This window comes from Nansenia antarctica (assembly GCF_963989245.1).
Source record: "Nansenia antarctica genome assembly, chromosome: 7".
In the NCBI taxonomy this organism is placed as follows: Eukaryota; Metazoa; Chordata; class Actinopteri; order Argentiniformes; family Microstomatidae; genus Nansenia; species Nansenia antarctica.
This window is the reverse complement of record NC_137677.1, coordinates 14,390,242-14,405,502: the sequence shown is the minus strand read 5'-3', so window position 1 is coordinate 14,405,502 and position 15,261 is coordinate 14,390,242. Positions and strand designations below refer to the sequence as shown.

Sequence of the window (15,261 nt, the reverse complement as noted above, 5' to 3'; positions counted from 1 at the left end):
AACATATATAAAAACATATACACGCATAGAATGAATATAAAAGCAGGGGAAAACAGTCAAAAGAAAAGGTAAAGATCTAACTTCCCATATCCCTTTCATCTCCCTAGCTTACACAGTCTTTCTGTACTTCCCACTGGCTTTCCACCAGCACCACAAACATCAGTTTTTGGAAAAGGTCCGTCTCAGTCTCTGTGTACGTTCTCAGTCTCTGTGTACGTTCTCAGTCTCTGTGTACGTTCTCAGTCTCTGTGTACGTTCCCAGTCTCTGTGTACGTTCTCAGTCTCTGTGAACGTTCCCAGTCTCTGCTAGACCTTGCACCAAAAATCCAAACTACTCAGTCACTACTAGCTGCTGTGAGTGGGGGCTTTCATGTATGGATGAGGAAATCAATCGGAAATACATTCTTCCCATTTCAAATATGCAAAGTCAAATCCTACTAATGAGCTCAAGGAAAGCTTCAATAAGATGAATGAACATCCTTTATGCTCTTCAGATGCAGCTATGACCACATGCAAAATCCCATATAGCATTTACTATTTCACTTCAAGACATCAATATCGATATTGAGGATCGAGTATCTTGAGTAGATGTGCACCCCGGAGCAGGCGATCATGCTGTGTGATGGGAGGACTAACCTGGTCTAGACCTGTTATATGTGTGAGAGGAGGACTAACCTAGACATGTTATATGTGTGAGAGGAGGACTAACATAGACATGTTATATGTGTGAGAGGAGGACTAACCTAGACCTGTTATATGTGTGAGAGGAGGACTAACATAGACCTGTTATATGTGTGAGGGAAGGACTAACCTAGACATGTTATATGTGTGAGAGGAGAGGAGGACTAACCTAGACATGTTATATGTGTGAGAGGAGGACTAACCTAGACATGTTATATGTGTGAGAGGAGGACTAACCTAGACATGTTATATGTGTGAGGGGAGGACTAACCTAGACATGTTATATGTGTGAGAGGAGGACTAACCTACTGTTATATGTGTGAGAGGAGAGGAGGACTAACCTAGACATGTTATATGTGAGAGAGGAGGACTAACCTAGACATGTTATATGTGTGAGGGGAGGACTAACCTAGACCTGTTATATGTGTGAGAGGAGGACTAACCTAGACATATTATATGTGTGAGGGGAGGACTAACCTACTGTTATATGTGTGAGAGGAGGACTAACCTAGACATGTTATATGTGTGAGAGGAGAGGAGGACTAACCTAGACATGTTATATGTGAGAGAGGAGGACTAACCTAGACCTGTTATATGTGAGAGAGGAGGACTAACCTAGACATGTTATATGTGTGAGAGGAGGACTAACCTAGACCTGTTATATGTGTGAGAGGAGGACTAACCTACTGTTATATGTGTGAGAGGAGGACTAACCTACTGTTATATGTGTGAGAGGAGGACTAACCTAGACATGTTATATGTGTGAGAGGAGGACTAACCTAGACATATTATATGTGTGAGGGGAGGACTAACCTACTGTTATATGTGTGAGAGGAGGACTAACCTAGACATGTTATATGTGTGAGAGGAGAGGAGGACTAACCTAGACATGTTATATGTGAGAGAGGAGGACTAACCTAGACCTGTTATATGTGAGAGAGGAGGACTAACATAGACATGTTATATGTGTGAGAGGAGGACTAACCTACTGTTATATGTATGAGAGGAGGACTAACCTAGACATGTTATATGTGTGAGAGGAGGACTAACCTAGACCTGTTATATGTGTGAGAGGAGGACTAACCTAGACATGTTATATGTGTGAGAGGAGGACTAACCTACTGTTATATGTGTGAGAGGAGGACTAACCTAGACATGTTATATGTGAGAGAGGAGGACTAACCTAGACATGTTATATGTGTGAGAGGAGGACTAACCTAGACCTGTTATATGTGTGAGAGGAGGACTAACCTGTTATATGTGTGAGAGGAGGACTAACCTGTTATATGTGTGAGAGGAGGACTAACATAGACATGTTATATGTGAGAGAGGAGGACTAACATAGACATGTTATATGTATGAGAGGAGGACTAACCTGTTATATGTGTGAGAGGAGGACTAACATAGACATGTTATATGTGAGAGAGGAGGACTAACATAGACATGTTATATGTATGAGAGGAGGACTAACCTGTTATATGTGTGAGAGGAGGACTAACATAGACATGTTATATGTGAGAGAGGAGGACTAACATAGACATGTTATATGTGTGAGAGGAGGACTAACCTAGACATGTTATATGTGTGAGAGGAGGACTAACCTAGACATGTTATATGTGTGAGAGGAGGACTAACCTGTTATATGTGTGAGAGGAGGACTAACATAGACATGTTATATGTGAGAGAGGAGGACTAACATAGACATGTTATATGTATGAGAGGAGGACTAACCTGTTATATGTGTGAGAGGAGGACTAACCTAGACCTGTTATATGTGTGAGAGGAGGACTAACCTAGACCTGTTATATGTGTGAGAGGAGGACTAACATAGACCTGTTATATGTATGAGAGGAGGACTAACCTAGACCTGTTATATGTGTGAGAGGAGGACTAACCTGTTATATGTGTGAGAGGAGGACTAACCTAGACATGTTATATGTGTGAGAGGAGGACTAACCTGTTATATGTGTGAGAGGAGGACTAACATAGACATGTTATATGTGTGAGAGGAGGACTAACCTGTTATATGTGTGAGAGGAGGACTAACATAGACATGTTATATGTGAGAGAGGAGGACTAACATAGACATGTTATATGTGTGAGAGGAGGACTAACCTAGACCTGTTATATGTGTGAGAGGGGGACTAACATAGACATGTTATATGTGTGAGAGGAGGACTAACCTAGACATGTTATATGTGTGAGAGGAGGACTAACCTAGACCTGTTATATGTGTGAGAGGAGGACTAACCTAGACATGTTATATGTGTGAGAGGAGGACTAACCTAGACATGTTATATGTGTGAGAGGAGAGGAGGACTAACCTAGACATGTTATATGTGTGAGAGGAGGACTAACCTAGACCTGTTATATGTGTGAGAGGAGGACTAACCTAGACATGTTATATGTGTGAGGGGAGGACTAACCTAGACCTGTTATATGTGTGAGAGGAGAGGAGGACTAACCTAGACATGTTATATGTGTGGGAGGAGGACTAACCTAGACATGTTATATGTGTGAGAGGAGGACTAACCTAGACATGTTATATGTGTGAGAGGAGGACTAACCTGTTATATGTGTGAGAGGAGGACTAACCTAGACATGTTATATGTGTGAGAGGAGGACTAACCTAGACATGTTATATGTGTGAGAGGAGGACTAACATAGACATGTTATATGTGTGAGAGGAGGACTAACCTAGACATGTTATATGTGTGAGAGGAGGACTAACCTAGACCTGTTATATGTGTGAGAGGAGAGGAGGACTAACCTAGACATGTTATATGTGTGAGAGGAGGACTAACCTAGACCTGTTATATGTGTGAGAGGAGAGGAGGACTAACCTAGACATGTTATATGTGTGAGAGGAGGACTAACATAGACATGTTATATGTGTGAGAGGAGGACTAACCTAGACATGTTATATGAGGGGAGGACTAACCTAGACATGTTATATGAGAGGAGGACTAACCTAGACATGTTATATGTGTGAGAGGAGGACTAACCTAGACATGTTATATGTGTGAGAGGAGGACTAACCTAGAGATGTTATATGTGTGAGAGGAGAGGAGGACTAACCTAGACATGTTATATGTGTGAGAGGAGGACTAACCTAGACATGTTATATGTGTGAGAGGAGGACTAACATAGACATGTTATATGTGTGAGAGGAGGACTAACCTAGACATGTTATATGTGTGAGAGGAGGACTAACATAGACATGTTATATGTGTGAGAGGAGGACTAACCTAGACATGTTATATGTGTGAGAGGAGGACTAACCTAGACATGTTATATGTGTGAGAGGAGGACTAACCTAGACATGTTATATGTGTGAGGGGAGGACTAACCTAGACATGTTATATGTGTGAGAGGAGGACTAACCTAGACATGTTATATGTATGAGAGGAGGACTAACCTGTTATATGTGTGAGAGGAGGACTAACATAGACCTGTTATATGTGTGAGAGGAGGACTAACCTAGACATGTTATATGTGTGAGAGGAGGACTAACCTAGACATGTTATATGTGTGAGAGGAGGACTAACCTAGACATGTTATATGTGTGAGAGGAGGACTAACCTAGACCTGTTATATGTGTGAGAGGAGGACTAACCTAGACATGTTATATGTGTGAGAGGAGGACTAACCTAGACATGTTATATGTGTGAGAGGAGGACTAACATAGACATGTTATATGTGTGAGGGGAGGACTAACCTAGACATGTTATATGTGTGAGAGGAGGACTAACCTAGACATGTTATATGTATGAGAGGAGGACTAACCTGTTATATGTGTGAGAGGAGGACTAACCTAGACCTGTTATATGTGTGAGAGGAGGACTAACATAGACCTGTTATATGTGTGAGGGGAGGACTAACCTAGACATGTTATATGTGTGAGAGGAGGACTAACATAGACCTGTTATATGTGTGAGAGGAGGACTAACCTAGACATGTTATATGTGAGAGAGGAGGACTAACCTAGACATGTTATATGTGTAAGAGGAGGACTAACCTAGACATGTTATATGTGTGAGAGGAGGACTAACCTAGACATGTTATATGTGTGAGAGGAGGACTAACCTAGACATGTTATATGTGTGAGGGGAGGACTAACCTACTGTTATATGTGTGAGGGGAGGACTAACCTAGACATGTTATATGTGTGAGAGGAGGACTAACCTAGACATGTTATATGTGTGAGAGGAGGACTAACCTAGACATGTTATATGTGTGAGAGGAGGACTAACCTAGACATGTTATATGTGTGAGAGGAGGACTAACCTAGACCTGTTATATGTGTGAGAGGAGGACTAACCTAGACCTGTTATATGTGTGAGAGGAGGACTAACATAGACCTGTTATATGTGTGAGAGGAGGACTAACATAGACATGTTATATGTGTGAGAGGAGGACTAACCTAGACCTGTTATATGTGTGAGAGGAGGACTAACCTAGACATGTTATATGTGTGAGGGGAGGACTAACCTAGACATGTTATATGTATGAGAGGAGGACTAACCTAGACCTGTTATATGTGTGAGAGGAGGACTAACCTAGACATGTTATATGTGTGAGAGGAGGACTAACCTAGACATGTTATATGTGTGAGAGGAGAGGAGGACTAACCTAGACATGTTATATGTGTGAGAGGAGGACTAACCTAGACATGTTATATGTGTGAGAGGAGGACTAACATAGACATGTTATATGTGTGAGAGGAGGACTAACATAGACATGTTATATGTGTGAGAGGAGGACTAACCTAGACATGTTATATGTGTGAGAGGAGGACTAACATAGACATGTTATATGTGTGAGAGGAGGACTAACATAGACATGTTATATGTGTGAGAGGAGGACTAACCTAGACATGTTATATGTGTGAGAGGAGGACTAACCTACTGTTATATGTGTGAGAGGAGGACTAACCTAGACATGTTATATGTGAGAGAGGAGGACTAACCTACTGTTATATGTGTGAGAGGAGGACTAACATAGACATGTTATATGTGTGAGAGGAGGACTAACCTAGACCTGTTATATGTGTGAGAGGAGGACTAACCTAGACATGTTATATGTGTGAGAGGAGGACTAACATAGACCTGTTATATGTGTGAGAGGAGGACTAACCTACTGTTATATGTGTGAGAGGAGGACTAACCTAGACATGTTATATGTATGAGAGGAGGACTAACCTAGACCTGTTATATGTGTGAGAGGAGGACTAACCTACTGTTATATGTGTGAGAGGAGGACTAACATAGACATGTTATATGTGTGAGAGGAGGACTAACCTAGACATGTTATATGTGTGAGAGGAGGACTAACCTAGACATGTTATATGTGTGAGAGGAGGACTAACCTAGACATGTTATATGTGTGAGAGGAGGACTAACCTAGACATGTTATATGTGTGAGAGGAGGACTAACCTAGACCTGTTATATGTGTGAGAGGAGGACTAACCTAGACATGTTATATGTGTGAGAGGAGGACTAACCTAGACATGTTATATGTGTGAGAGGAGGACTAACATAGACATGTTATATGTGTGAGAGGAGGACTAACCTACTGTTATATGTGTGAGAGGAGGACTAACCTAGACCTGTTATATGTGTGAGAGGAGGACTAACCTAGACCTGTTATATGTGTGAGAGGAGGACTAACCTAGACCTGTTATATGTGTGAGAGGAGGACTAACCTACTGTTATATGTGTGAGAGGAGGACTAACCTAGACATATTATATGTGTGAGGGGAGGACTAACCTACTGTTATATGTGTGAGAGGAGGACTAACCTACTGTTATATGTGTGAGGGGAGGACTAACCTAGACCTGTTATATGTGTGAGAGGAGGACTAACCTAGACCTGTTATATGTGTGAGAGGAGGACTAACCTACTGTTATATGTGTGAGAGGAGGACTAACGTACTGTTATATGTGTGAGAGGAGGACTAACCTAGACATATTATATGTGTGAGGGGAGGACTAACCTACTGTTATATGTGTGAGAGGAGGACTAACCTAGACATATTATATGTGTGAGGGGAGGACTAACCTACTGTTATATGTGTGAGAGGAGGACTAACCTAGACATGTTATATGTGTGAGAGGAGAGGAGGACTAACCTAGACCTGTTATATGTGAGAGAGGAGGACTAACCTACTGTTATATGTGTGAGAGGAGGACTAACCTAGACATGTTATATGTGTGAGAGGAGGACTAACCTAGACCTGTTATATGTGAGAGAGGAGGACTAACCTGTTATATGTGTGAGAGGAGGACTAACATAGACATGTTATATGTGAGAGAGGAGGACTAACATAGACATGTTATATGTATGAGAGGAGGACTAACCTGTTATATGTGTGAGAGGAGGACTAACATAGACATGTTATATGTGAGAGAGGAGGACTAACATAGACATGTTATATGTATGAGAGGAGGACTAACCTGTTATATGTGTGAGAGGAGGACTAACATAGACATGTTATATGTGAGAGAGGAGGACTAACATAGACATGTTATATGTGTGAGAGGAGGACTAACATAGACCTGTTATATGTGTGAGAGGAGGACTAACATAGACCTGTTATATGTGTGAGGGGAGGACTAACATAGACATGTTATATGTGTGAGAGGAGGACTAACCTAGACATGTTATATGTGTGAGAGGAGGACTAACCTGTTATATGTGTGAGAGGAGGACTAACATAGACATGTTATATGTGAGAGAGGAGGACTAACATAGACATGTTATATGTGTGAGAGGAGGACTAACCTAGACATGTTATATGTGTGAGAGGAGGACTAACCTGTTATATGTGTGAGAGGAGGACTAACATAGACATGTTATATGTGAGAGAGGAGGACTAACATAGACATGTTATATGTATGAGAGGAGGACTAACCTGTTATATGTGTGAGAGGAGGACTAACCTACTGTTATATGTGTGAGAGGAGGACTAACCTAGACATGTTATATGTGTGAGAGGAGGACTAACCTAGACCTGTTATATGTGTGAGAGGAGGACTAACCTAGACATGTTATATGTGTGAGAGGGGGACTAACCTAGACATGTTATATGTGTGAGAGGAGGACTAACCTAGACCTGTTATATGTGTGAGAGGAGGACTAACCTAGACATGTTATATGTGTGAGAGGAGGACTAACATAGACCTGTTATATGTGTGAGAGGAGGACTAACCTAGACATGTTATATGTGTGAGAGGAGGACTAACCTAGACATGTTATATGTGTGAGAGGAGAGGAGGACTAACCTAGACATGTTATATGTGTGAGAGGAGGACTAACCTAGACCTGTTATATGTGTGAGAGGAGGACTAACCTAGACATGTTATATGTGTGAGGGGAGGACTAACCTAGACCTGTTATATGTGTGAGAGGAGAGGAGGACTAACCTAGACATGTTATATGTGTGGGAGGAGGACTAACCTAGACATGTTATATGTGAGAGAGGAGGACTAACATAGACATGTTATATGTATGAGAGGAGGACTAACCTGTTATATGTGTGAGAGGAGGACTAACATAGACATGTTATATGTGAGAGAGGAGGACTAACATAGACATGTTATATGTGTGAGAGGAGGACTAACCTAGACATGTTATATGTGTGAGAGGAGGACTAACCTGTTATATGTGTGAGAGGAGGACTAACATAGACATGTTATATGTGAGAGAGGAGGACTAACATAGACATGTTATATGTGTGAGAGGAGGACTAACCTGTTATATGTGTGAGAGGAGGACTAACATAGACATGTTATATGTATGAGAGGAGGACTAACCTGTTATATGTGTGAGAGGAGGACTAACCTAGACCTGTTATATGTGAGAGAGGAGGACTAACCTAGACATGTTATATGTGTGAGAGGAGGACTAACCTAGACATGTTATATGTGAGAGAGGAGGACTAACCTAGACATGTTATATGTGTGAGAGGAGGACTAACCTAGACATGTTATATGTGTGAGAGGAGGACTAACCTAGACATGTTATATGTGTGAGAGGAGGACTAACCTACTGTTATATGTATGAGAGGAGGACTAACCTAGACATGTTATATGTGTGAGAGGAGGACTAACCTAGACCTGTTATATGTGTGAGAGGAGGACTAACCTAGACCTGTTATATGTGAGAGAGGAGGACTAACCTAGACATGTTATATGTGTGAGAGGAGGACTAACATAGACATGTTATATGTGTGAGAGGAGGACTAACCTAGACATGTTATATGTGTGAGAGGAGGACTAACCTAGACCTGTTATATGTGTGAGAGGAGGACTAACCTAGACATGTTATATGTGTGAGAGGAGGACTAACCTAGACATGTTATATGAGAGGAGGCCTAACCTAGACATGTTATATGTGTGAGAGGAGGACTAACCTAGACATGTTATATGTGTGAGAGGAGAGGAAGACTAACCTAGACATGTTATATGTGTGAGAGGAGGACTAACCTAGACATGTTATATGTGTGAGAGGAGGACTAACCTAGACATGTTATATGTATGAGAGGGGGACTAACCTAGACCTGTTATATGTGTGAGAGGAGGACTAACCTACTGTTATATGTGTGAGAGGAGAGGAAGACTAACCTAGACATGTTATATGTGTGAGAGGAGGACTAACCTAGACCTGTTATATGTGTGAGAGGAGGACTAACCTAGACATGTTATATGGATGAGAGGGGGACTAACCTACTGTTATATGTGTGAGAGGAGAGGAGGACTAACCTAGACATGTTATATGTGTGAGAGGAGGCCTAACCTAGACATGTTATATGTGTGAGAGGAGAGGAGGACTAACCTACTGTTATATGTGTGAGAGGAGGACTAACCTAGACCTGTTATATGTGTGAGAGGAGGACGAACCTAGACATGTTATATGTGTGAGAGGAGGACTAACCTAGACATGTTATATGTGTGAGAGGAGGCCTAACCTAGACATGTTATATGTGTGAGAGGAGGACTAACCTAGACATGTTATATGTGTGAGAGGAGGACTAACCTAGACATGTTATATGTGTGAGAGGAGGACTAACATAGACCTGTTATATGTGTGAGAGGAGGACTAACCTAGACATGTTATATGTGTGAGAGGAGGACTAACCTAGACATGTTATATGTGTGAGAGGAGGACTAACCTAGACCTGTTATATGTGTGAGAGGAGGACTAACCTAGACATGTTATATGTGAGAGAGGAGGACTAACCTAGACATGTTATATGTGTGAGAGGAGGACTAACATAGACATGTTATATGTGTGAGAGGAGGACTAACCTACTGTTATATGTGTGAGAGGAGGACTAACATAGACATGTTATATGTGTGAGAGGAGGACTAACCTAGACATGTTATATGTGTGAGAGGAGGACTAACCTAGACATGTTATATGTGTGAGAGGAGGACTAACCTACTGTTATATGTGTGAGAGGAGGACTAACCTAGACCTGTTATATGTGTGAGAGGAGGACTAACCTAGACATGTTATATGTGAGAGAGGAGGACTAACCTAGACATGTTATATGTGTGAGAGGAGGACTAACATAGACCTGTTATATGTGTGAGAGGAGGACTAACCTAGACATGTTATATATGAGAGAGGAGGACTAACATAGACATGTTATATGTGTGAGAGGAGGACTAACCTAGACATGTTATATGTGTGAGAGGAGGACTAACCTACTGTTATATGTGTGAGAGGAGGACTAACCTAGACATGTTATATATGAGAGAGGAGGACTAACATAGACATGTTATATGTGTGAGAGGAGGACTAACCTAGACATGTTATATGTATGAGAGGAGGACTAACCTAGACATGTTATATGAGAGGAGGCCTAACCTAGACATGTTATATGTGTGAGAGGAGGACTAACCTAGACATGTTATATGTGTGAGAGGAGGACTAACCTAGACATGTTATATGAGAGGAGGACTAACCTAGACATGTTATATGTGTGAGAGGAGGACTAACATAGACATGTTATATGTGTGAGAGGAGGACTAACATAGACATGTTATATGTATGAGAGGAGGACTAACCTAGACATGTTATATGTGTGAGAGGAGGACTAACCTAGACATGTTATATGTGTGAGAGGAGGACTAACCTAGACATGTTATATGTGTGAGAGGAGGACTAACCTAGACATGTTATATGTGTGAGAGGAGGACTAACCTAGACATGTTATATGTGTGAGAGGAGGACTAACCTGTTATATGTGTGAGAGGAGGACTAACTTACTGTTATATGTGTGGGAGGAGGACTAACCTAGACCTGTTATATGTGTGAGAGGAGGACTAACATAGACATGTTATATGTGAGAGAGGAGGACTAACATTGACATGTTATATGTATGAGAGGAGGACTAACCTAGACATGTTATATGTGTGAGAGGAGGACTAACCTGTTATATGTGTGAGAGGAGGACTAACCTAGACATGTTATATGTGTGAGAGGAGGACTAACCTAGACCTGTTATATGTGTGAGAGGAGAGGAGGACTAACCTAGACATGTTATATGTGTGAGAGGAGAGGAGGACTAACCTAGACATGTTATATGTGTGAGAGGAGGACTAACCTAGACATGTTATATGTGTGAGAGGAGGACTAACCTAGACATGTTATATGTGTGAGAGGAGGACTAACCTACTGTTATATGTGTGAGAGGAGGACTAACCTACTGTTATATGTGTGAGAGGAGGACTAACATAGACCTGTTATATGTGTGAGAGGAGGACTAACCTAGACATGTTATATGTGTGAGAGGAGGACTAACCTAGACATGTTATATGTGTGAGAGGAGGACTAACCTGTTATATGTGTGAGAGGAGGACTAACTTACTGTTATATGTGTGGGAGGAGGACTAACCTAGACATGTTATATGTGTGAGAGGAGGACTAACATAGACATGTTATATGTATGAGAGGAGGACTAACCTGTTATATGTGTGAGAGGAGGACTAACCTAGACATGTTATATGTGTGAGAGGAGGACTAACCTAGACATGTTATATGTGTGAGAGGAGGACTAACATAGACCTGTTATATGTGTGAGAGGAGGACTAACATAGACATGTTATATGTGAGAGAGGAGGACTAACATAGACCTGTTATATGTGTGAGAGGAGGACTAACATAGACATGTTATATGTGTGAGAGGAGGACTAACATAGACCTGTTATATGTGTGAGAGGAGGACTAACCTAGACATGTTATATGTGTGAGAGGAGGACTAACCTAGACATGTTATATGTGTGAGAGGTGGACTAACCTGTTATATGTGTGAGAGGGGGACTAACCTACTGTTATATGTGTGAGAGGAGGACTAACCTAGACATGTTATATGTGTGAGAGGAGGACTAACATAGACATGTTATATGTGTGAGAGGAGGACTAACATAGACATGTTATATGTGTGAGAGGAGGACTAACCTAGACATGTTATATGTGTGAGAGGAGGACTAACATAGACATGTTATATGTGTGAGAGGAGGACTAACCTAGACATGTTATATGTATGAGAGGAGGACTAACATAGACATGTTATATGTGTGAGGGGAGGACTAACCTAGACCTGTTATATGTGTGAGAGGAGGACTAACCTAGACATGTTATATGTGTGAGAGGAGGACTAACCTAGACCTGTTATATGTGTGAGAGGAGGACTAACCTACTGTTATATGTGTGAGAGGAGGACTAACCTAGACATGTTATATGTGTGAGAGGAGGACTAACCTAGACATGTGGAATTTGACAACGTTCAGGATGATTCTAACAACCATCTTTTTAGTTTGCGCGTTAAAGGCTGTCAAAACATATTTCCTATATATGAATTCTTTGTGGAGGCGTCGCCGCCGTGACTGGGGAGGGTGACACGGGGGAGGACACATGGTTAACACCACTGCCACGCCCTCCGGAAGGCAGTGAGAAAACTCTGGGCCGAATCTACCCTGTCTCACTGGCATCAATCATTAAGCAATATCCCAACCTCGATGGCAGGGGAAGAGCAGACACTTCCTGTGAGCGAGCTTTAAATAACCCAGGGCCGGAGAGAGAGATGCACGGGGGTGACTGATCAGTCAGCAGGTGTGTGGTGGTGATTGCTGGATACACGTAGGATCTTAGTTTGTGTGTCTGCTCATGGCATATCGTGACGTTAGAATTATAAGGTTCTATCTCAATTTTTGTCAAAATTGAGTTTTTTACATAATCTGATCCATTAGGTGTTTATTAATGCTTGTGTGGTGTTATTTTTTTAAATGTTGAAATTTTTGAGTTAGTAATTCATCAAATAAAAAGGTTCCATCTCACAAAACATAATGGAATGTAAAAACTTTGACGCTCAATATCTCTGAACTACCCTAAACGGAGATAGAACCTTATAATTCTAAGCTCACGATATGTGTACTCAAATGTAATAATGCCTCTCGGACTCCTGCTCTCTGGTCCTGAAGCTTTATCATACGGGTCGGCATCAGCACTCATGCCTAGTCCTCCACCTCTTTGTCACAACCAGCAGTGCGGCGGTACTTGATTTCTATAGTGCCTGGAATGAACGTCAATGTCAGTAGGCAGTTTATTTTTCGAATCAATTAAAAAGCCAATTAAAAAGCCATTAAAAAAAGGTGTTCTGTCATAAATTTCCCAAAGAAAGCAACTTTTTTTTAAAATCTCTTTTCACCTTGATGGAGTTGTTTTCAGAGAGGGGCGGGTTACAAGGCTTAATACTCGTGTCACATAATAAAGTTAAACGGATCAATTTGCGAGGCGTAATTCACTTTAAGTAACTGCGTTCGTTGTCACTTTGTGTTCCCCCCCCTGACAGGCGGCGGAAGTTTGACTCTATTAAAGAATGAAGCTATAAATACGCCTCTCGCCAGATGCCTGGCTGAGGTCTGGCTCCATCAGGCACATACACACATTATGGCGCAGGCAGAGGGCCAGTGAGAAATCACTATTGGTAGCAGCAATCACTATACAGAGAGGCAGTACCATGCTGATACTACACACCAGATGTTACAGGTTAAAGGGCATGGTTGCTCCTAGAATGCGATGCCTTCTGAGTCTGAGAAAGTCCTTGGGGGCTTTTGTCGACTCAACGGCAGAAATCCTGATATCAATTCGAAGGGATATTCAGGTTCATCTCTCTGCTCCCTCTCTGCCTCTCCCTTCTCTCTCTCTCTGAATCTCATCTCCTCCTCACTCTACGATCTATAGCTCTTTCTTGTACTTTAGGCAAAGTGCAGCAGGCAGGACCGATAACTTTCTCAGAAAAATGCCGGCAGTCATGCCTCTTAGACACAGTCGATGGGACCCAAACAAAAGAGCACATTTAGATATTCGCAGAGGAGGAAAACATTGGGAGTGATCAATTTGAACAACTCTATCTAAACAAATCCCATGGAGTGAATAATATGCTGGCGTCTACACTTACAACTGTGCCAGGGGAAAATACTCAAATAGTGAGTGAAAAGTTGCTGCAGAGAAGGAAGGAAGACTACTAGAAATGAACATAGTCTTATCTTTCCATTGTTTCTCCAATAATCATGCTTTACCTAAATAAACGGAAACAAAAGCTGACTGAAAATGTGGGCTGACAGCTTTATTATTTCCCGGAACCCTTAGCAGACTCCCTCCTCAGGAACCCACAGGACCCTTAGCAGACTCCCTCCTCAGGAACACATAGGACCCTTAGCAGACTCCCTCCTCAGGAACACATAGGACCCTTAGCAGACTCCCTCCTCAGGAACACATAGGACCCTTAGCAGACTCCCTCCTCAGGATCCTCACACACGGCCACTCTATCTGTGACAAACAGGACAGCAGCCAGGGGCTTCAGCTTACTCCCCAAGCTCGCTCTCTCTCTCTCTCTCTCTCTTTCTCTCTCATACACACACACACACACACACACACACACACACACACACACACACACGTGTGTGTGCACGCAAGCACGCACCACTCAAGCACGCACCACTCAAGCATGCACGTGCACTCTCTCTCTCTCTTTCTTTCTCTCTCTCTCTCATTCTTAAGTATCTCTCCCTCTCTCTCATTTCACAGCTCTCTCATCGACATCTAAAATGGATGCCACATCTCTCACTTTCTCTGTTTTCTGTTTATTTCCCTTAGGTTAGCTCAACCAATCCTTCATCCTCCATTAAGCTCTCTCTCTCTCTTCTCTCTCTTCACCCCTCACTCTCCTCTGTTACTCCAACATGGTTCTCTCCTCTGTGGAAAACGGTGACCCTCTGTCTAGCATTCACCCTCTACCTCTGTCTCTCTCCTCTCTGCTGGAAATGATCATCCTGTTTATATGGCCTGATTCTTTTATCCAATTTCACACTTCCCAGCTTGTTTTCCAGCCATGGGAGCCACATAAAACTGTGGTGCCCTTTTCTCTCCAGTCCCCTGTCTCCCCCCCACCCCGCCACCCTCACCTTCCACCCTGCCAGCAACCATGCTATAACTATAAAACATGAGCTCACTTCCATATTTTTCAATGAATGGAATTAGGGTGCTATTTTCTCCTAACTCGGATTAGA

General features: G+C 42.1%; 1 protein-coding gene across 1 annotated transcript in view; it reads right to left on the bottom strand.

The window, feature by feature from the left end:
- The window catches only part of ptprfa (protein tyrosine phosphatase receptor type Fa), a gene marked incomplete at its 5' end in the record, with an annotated part of 134,839 nt that overhangs the window by 35,390 nt on the left and 84,188 nt on the right, over positions 1-15,261 (bottom strand). The window lies entirely within an intron of this gene.